Genomic DNA, 6,000 nt, shown 5'->3' with positions numbered 1-6,000 from the left:
TCCAAATCTTTTTGTTCTACACTAACAGGTCAGGATAAGTATGGATGGGGAGGCTGGAAAAGGGGCATCCTTCCCCATGCAGTTCCCAGAGCCATCTTCTCCAAGCAGGACTTGGGGAACATCCTTCTCCATCCAGGACCTGAAGGATGTCCTTCTCCACCCAGGATTTGGGAGGTGTCTTATCCACCCAGGACTTGAGGGGGATCCTATTCCATTCAGGAGTGGGGAAATTCTTCTTCATCTGGACTTGGGGGGCATCCTCCATTCAGGACTGGGGGTTGTCCTTCTCCATGTAGAACTAGGGGGCATCCTTCTCCATTCAGAATTGGGGGGCATCCTTCTCTGTGCAGGACTTGGGGAACCATCTTTCTCCATCAGGACTTGAGGGATGTCTTTTTCCATCCAGTAACTAGTGCCTGGCAAACCTGTAACCCACTCGGGGAGGACAGAGGCCTTCTCCATCCAGGACTGGGAGGGGCACCCTTCTCCATTCAGGAATTGGGGGGCATCCTTCTTCATCTAGGACTTGAAGGACCATCTTTATCCATCCAGGACCTGGGGGACCATCTTTCTCCATCCAGGACTTGGGGGACATCCTTTATCATCCAGTAACTAGGGGGCATCTGTCTTCATCCAGGACTGAGGGGGGCATCTTTCTCCATCTAGGACTGGGGGCATCATTCTCCATCCAGTATTGGGGGTCATCCTTCTCCATCCAGGACTTGGGGGTCATCCTCCTCCATCCAGGACCTGAGGGATGTCCTTTTCTGCACTTACCTGGATGGCAGCCTTTCCTGTGCAGTCATTCAGAAAGCCAGGCTGACACATGTTGTCATCTTGAACTCTGGCCTCTCATCTCTATTCTAGGCGAATCCCTTCATGTTTATAGTGATTTACCATTAAATCACTGTGCCATTTTTTTCCTAAAATATATGGGGTGTGTTTTTCGTTCTGACTTCTGTTAGTCCTTTGGTCCCTAGCTCCAGTTTTTTTGTAATTTCTTTTGCAACCTAATATGGGTCCCATTTAGTAAGTATTACCTATACTAGAAAATGACATGTATTCAGCATTTGTTGCGATTTTAAAATCTTTTATAAACACATAACATCTTTGTCTATTTCCCATTTAAATTCAGAAGTATGAGTTCCAGCGTCCCTCTCTAGACCTGCTGTTCCTGTTAGTTTCTTTGTATGTCCTGGAGGCGAGGCCAGCGTTGGACTTGACGTTGCTTCACCTACTCGGTTCTATGGTCCCTCCATGTGCAGTGTCTATCCTGTTGTTTATTATTTCTTCCTTAAATTTTATTTGAACTAAAATTAATTTTGTGGTAGCAGCTTGCTTTCTGTGAATACTTACTTAAAATTTTTATTCCCATTATTTTTCTTTCTTTAATTTGAAAGTGCTGCTTTGTTACTGATAATTTTCTATTTTAATATATGAGGTTAATCCCTCTATGTTTGGTAGGAAAAAGTGATATATTTGAACTTATTTCTATCATTTGATTTTGGATTTTGTATCCCAAAGCTTTATCCTCAATTCTCTTTTCCTTTTTTCAGATTTCTTTTCTTTTCCTTTTTTTGGGGAGGTGGGGGATGGAGTTTTGCTCTTGTTGCCTAGGCTGGAGTGCAACGGGGTGGTCTCGGCTCACCACAACCTCCGCCTCTCAGGTTCAAGCGATTCTTCTGCCATAGCCTCCGAGTAGCTGGGATTACAAACATGTGCCACCACACCTGGCTAATTTTGTATTTTTAGTACAGACAGAGTTTCTCCATGTTGGTCGGGCTGGTCTCGAACTCCCGACCTCAGGTGATCCACCCACCTTGGTCTCCCAAAGTGCTGGGATTACAGGCATGAGCCACTGTGCCCGGACTTCCAGATTTATTTTCAATCAATGTTTCATTTTCCACTTCCTTCCTTTGCTGGCTTTTAGGTTTTCCAGACTATTTACCTTCATTTAGTGTCAAAAATTCTTTTGGGAACTTTTGAGTTGTCAACCAATATTGTAAGCACATTGGATATTGCTGTTTTTCTCCTGGTGCTCTGGTTATAATCTCTCCTATTAATACCTGGTAGTCCTATTGTTGTAGTTATTTTTTTCTATTAATTTCTGAGATATAAGAATTAGAATTGTCAAATTGTGGATTTATGCATTTATCCTTTTAATTCAATAACTTTTGCTTCGTGTATTTTGTTATTTTTCTTAGGTGCATACATGCTTATTAGGTTTTCTAAGCAAATTGACCCATTAACATAAAACATCCTTCTTTATCCCTGTTGATGCTTGTCTTTCTTGTAGTCTGTCTTATCTGCCATTAATACACTGGCTGCAGTTTTTGATAACAAAGATTTGCATGGTGTATATTTGTCCATCTTTTCAGTTTGAATCTATTTGTATCTTTATCTCATATGTGTATTTCTTTTTAAAAGCTGATATCGAGGTTTCCTTTTTACCTACTTTGACAGTCTCTGTTCTGCCTTCCTGGTCTTCTTCTGGATTATTGTAGTTTTCATTTGTTTGTTTGTTTGTTTTATGGGGTTTTCTTTTTTCTTTAGTATGGATTTTGTATCTTGTGTTTTTTTTAACTATGACTATGTTTTATTTATTTTTAGTGAGTTCTTTAGAAATTAAAATAAAAATACTTAAAGTACATTAATATCACAACATTGCATATAAAATATAAAAACCTTATGTTACCCTCCTTCTTCCTCTCAACTTTTGTGCCATGTTGTCATAGATTTTTCTTCTGCACATGTTGTAATTCCTGGAGGATGTCGTTAAAACAGTAATTTCCCCTCCACATGTTTACTATTTTTGGCACACTTTCATCTTTTCTGAGAACTCGAATTTCCAATTGTTATCATTTTTCTTCAACCTGAACATCTTTCTTTTGCATTTATTGTTGTTTGGGTGTGACGGCAACACATTCTCTCAGACTTTCCTTAATTGAAAATGTAGTTTTCTCAACTTCAGTTCTGAGGGCGGCTTCAGCAAGTTCAGAATTCTAGGGACACCTTCGACTTTGAACAGCGTGAAGTCTCTGCTCAGCAGTGCTCTAGGCACCATCTAACATATTATTATATCTAGTTGTGTCAAATCTGTCATCAGCCATAGAACCCTTTGACAAGTGCTTCTTGTTGCTTCAGTTCTAAGTATTTCATAGTCTTCAGAGATATGGAGAAGTAGCAGTGCTAGCAGCAGTACCAGTAAAACCAGGATAGGCCCTAAAATAATTAAGAAGCCATTGCATGCACACACATGAACGTTTGACTTCAGCTAAAATGCTTTCAAGTGTACTATTTTATCTTTACACAAGGTTATAATACAAATTAAAAATTTAAAAATATTTTCACTTTATATATGTGAAAACTGCAGCTCAAAGAATTTAATGGACATGACTGAAATCCCATAACTAGGTAAAGATGGTCAAATCTGGAGCCCACATGTCTCGGCCCCCCACACCCTGTTACAGAGAGTGCGAGGCTTCACCAGGAAGCTCTTTCGGCTCAAGGATTAGCTCTGGGGAAGTGCAGCAGGCAGGCTTGCTTTGCATCCTTTTTCCAGCAGAAATCCTATGTTTGTTTCAAGTTTCTAGTTCTTTTTGTTTTGTTTTGTTTCTTACCAGCATGGCTCTGGGAGTTATTTACACAATTTAATTTTAAAAGAGACAGTCCCCATCACTAAGCTTCCTTGGAAACTTTTCATGCAAAAAAATAAAAATAATAAATGCTGGTAGATGAGAAACTTCTGCAAAATTATTTTATATATATAATTGTAACTAAATAAATGTGTATTACAGCAATAATTTATTACTGTAATTTTCTTGCCAGATTTGAAGGCAATTTTTAAAAGCTCTCCACATGTGGTTTACTGTGGACCAAACACTGGCAGCTTCAGGCTTACAATCTGCTGACAAACCCTTCTTACTTAGTTCCTTCACTTGAAGAATGTGAGCATGCACTGCTCATGTGCCTGGCAAGCAGGCAACCCACTCAGGAGAAGGACAGTGGTCACTCACGTCATCAGGTGGACTTGTGACGGGGCCATCAAGAGTCTGCACGTGAGCTCCAGAGAATGAAATTCCCACTATCAACCTATTTTCCATTTCCACCCAATGCCCCGGCCCTGCTCCAAATCAAGGTGTCTGCCTCTTAGAAATGCTTGATTTTCCGTATTGCTAAACAGGGGTCAAAGAACAAACTGAACAAAGAAACAAATAAAACCTTTAACACAGTGAGCAAAGACACAGCACCCACCCCTTCCCCGGGCCCTGCAACAGCTCCAGAGCTGCACAGCTGCTCCCAGAGCCTGAGCATGGACCTGAGCTCTGGCCCATGGATCTCACCAATGCATTTCTTCCCTCTGTGTCAAAAAAGCATCCAGAAATTGGATTCATTTACTTGGGACATAAAATAATGTATACCTATAGTTTTGTCCCAGAACTGTTTAAACTGGCATGCTGCCTGCCACAATACAGTCCTCCCCCTGCATCAGGAGCTCAGATGGGGGAAGCCAGCAGGGCTGGAGGCCCGGGAGTCACAGGTGCTTGGAGGGGAGAGAAAAGCACCACAGAGAGCCAGGCAGGCCCTGCCTACAAGTCACATTTTTAGGGGTCTAGTGGTCTGTGCAGGCTGGGAGATGATCTCTAAAGGAAAGGCAAGAAATATTGCCCCACATCTCCCACCACCAAACAGAAAGTACAGGTGGTCAGTCCCAGGGCTCACCTGCCCTTTGCCAGGGTCATGAGCTAGGCCCAGGCTGCGCCCTCCACACAACCATCAAAGGGACTGCCTGCCAGCCTGGGACAACTGCACCGGGCCCTGATGCCCTGGGAAGAATAGGGTTGCATTTAACAGAAACAGCTAAACTGCAGGGATGAGCTTGCCTTTCCCCAGGGCCATGGGATGGTTTATAGAAAGTTCTACCCATCAGGAGGAGACCTCACATGGCACCATCAGAGGAACTGATGCCATGCCACGGAGGGAGGAAGAGGGCACATGCCATAGGTCTGCTGGTCACAGCACACACATGCTCCTGGGAACTTCAGAACCAGCAGTGTGGCTCAGGTGCCAGGTCAGGATGTGGGAGGACACAGTGTCTGGGTGATTCTGTCACCTTTGCTAGCTGCCTTGTCCCACCAGGTAGAAGATGTGGCAATGGGAGCACAGCAGTAGGAAGCCCAGTGTCCCCCAACCTTCCACCTCACACCCAGGACCTCTGAGGTGCATCTATATCCTGCACATCTAGGCTCTGAAAAGCAGGAGGTCCTGGTTTCCATAGCTGTGGGGCTTCTTGACAGGACAGAGCCAGGTTCTCTGAAAAAACAAGCTCTGGGTGCTGCTTTGTACTCAGGCTGCTCCTCCATGGGACCTGCGGGCAGAAAAATGTGTACCACCTGGACCATGGTGTCAGCAGAAGCAGGGCTGTGCTGCCTGGGGAAGGAGGGGCTCTACACAAGTGCCTCTCAGTACACAGCATTTGATGGTATGTGGACAAGTGCAGGAGCCCTAGACCAAGGACTCCTTGGTGAGCAAGACTCAGGACCCCTTAGGGGTGATGGCCTGGGTTATACCACCAGGGGGTCACCCGGACCCTCAGCAGAAGGTGGAGGGGGTGGTGATCATTACCTTAGCGACCCTGAAATAGGTGGCAGCCGCAGGACATAGGGTTCATTAAACCCACCTTGTGTAATTATTGCACAGGAAAAGGCCCAGAATTTAATAAAGATGAGGCCCCTGGCAGTGCAGTGCTTGATGGGGCCCACCTGAACCTCCACCGGGGCCTTGGCTGTGAGCTTTGATTATAGACACACGTATGCCACGGCCCCTTCAGACTGCTCCCTTCACCTCTGAAAAACCAGACAGGATGCTTCTGTTCCCAGAAATGTGAATGCCCTTCATGTGTTTTTTACTTTTACTATAAACCAAACTGCACCCAACTGCAACCAAAATATAGACTCCCACACAATAATAATGGGCTTCTTTAACACCCCACTGTGAACA

The sequence above is a fragment of the Hylobates moloch genome, unplaced genomic scaffold, assembly GCF_009828535.3.
Source record: "Hylobates moloch isolate HMO894 unplaced genomic scaffold, HMol_V3 SCAFFOLD_13, whole genome shotgun sequence".
NCBI classification, from domain to species: Eukaryota; Metazoa; Chordata; class Mammalia; order Primates; family Hylobatidae; genus Hylobates; species Hylobates moloch.
Note: the sequence above shows the minus strand (reverse complement) of the source record.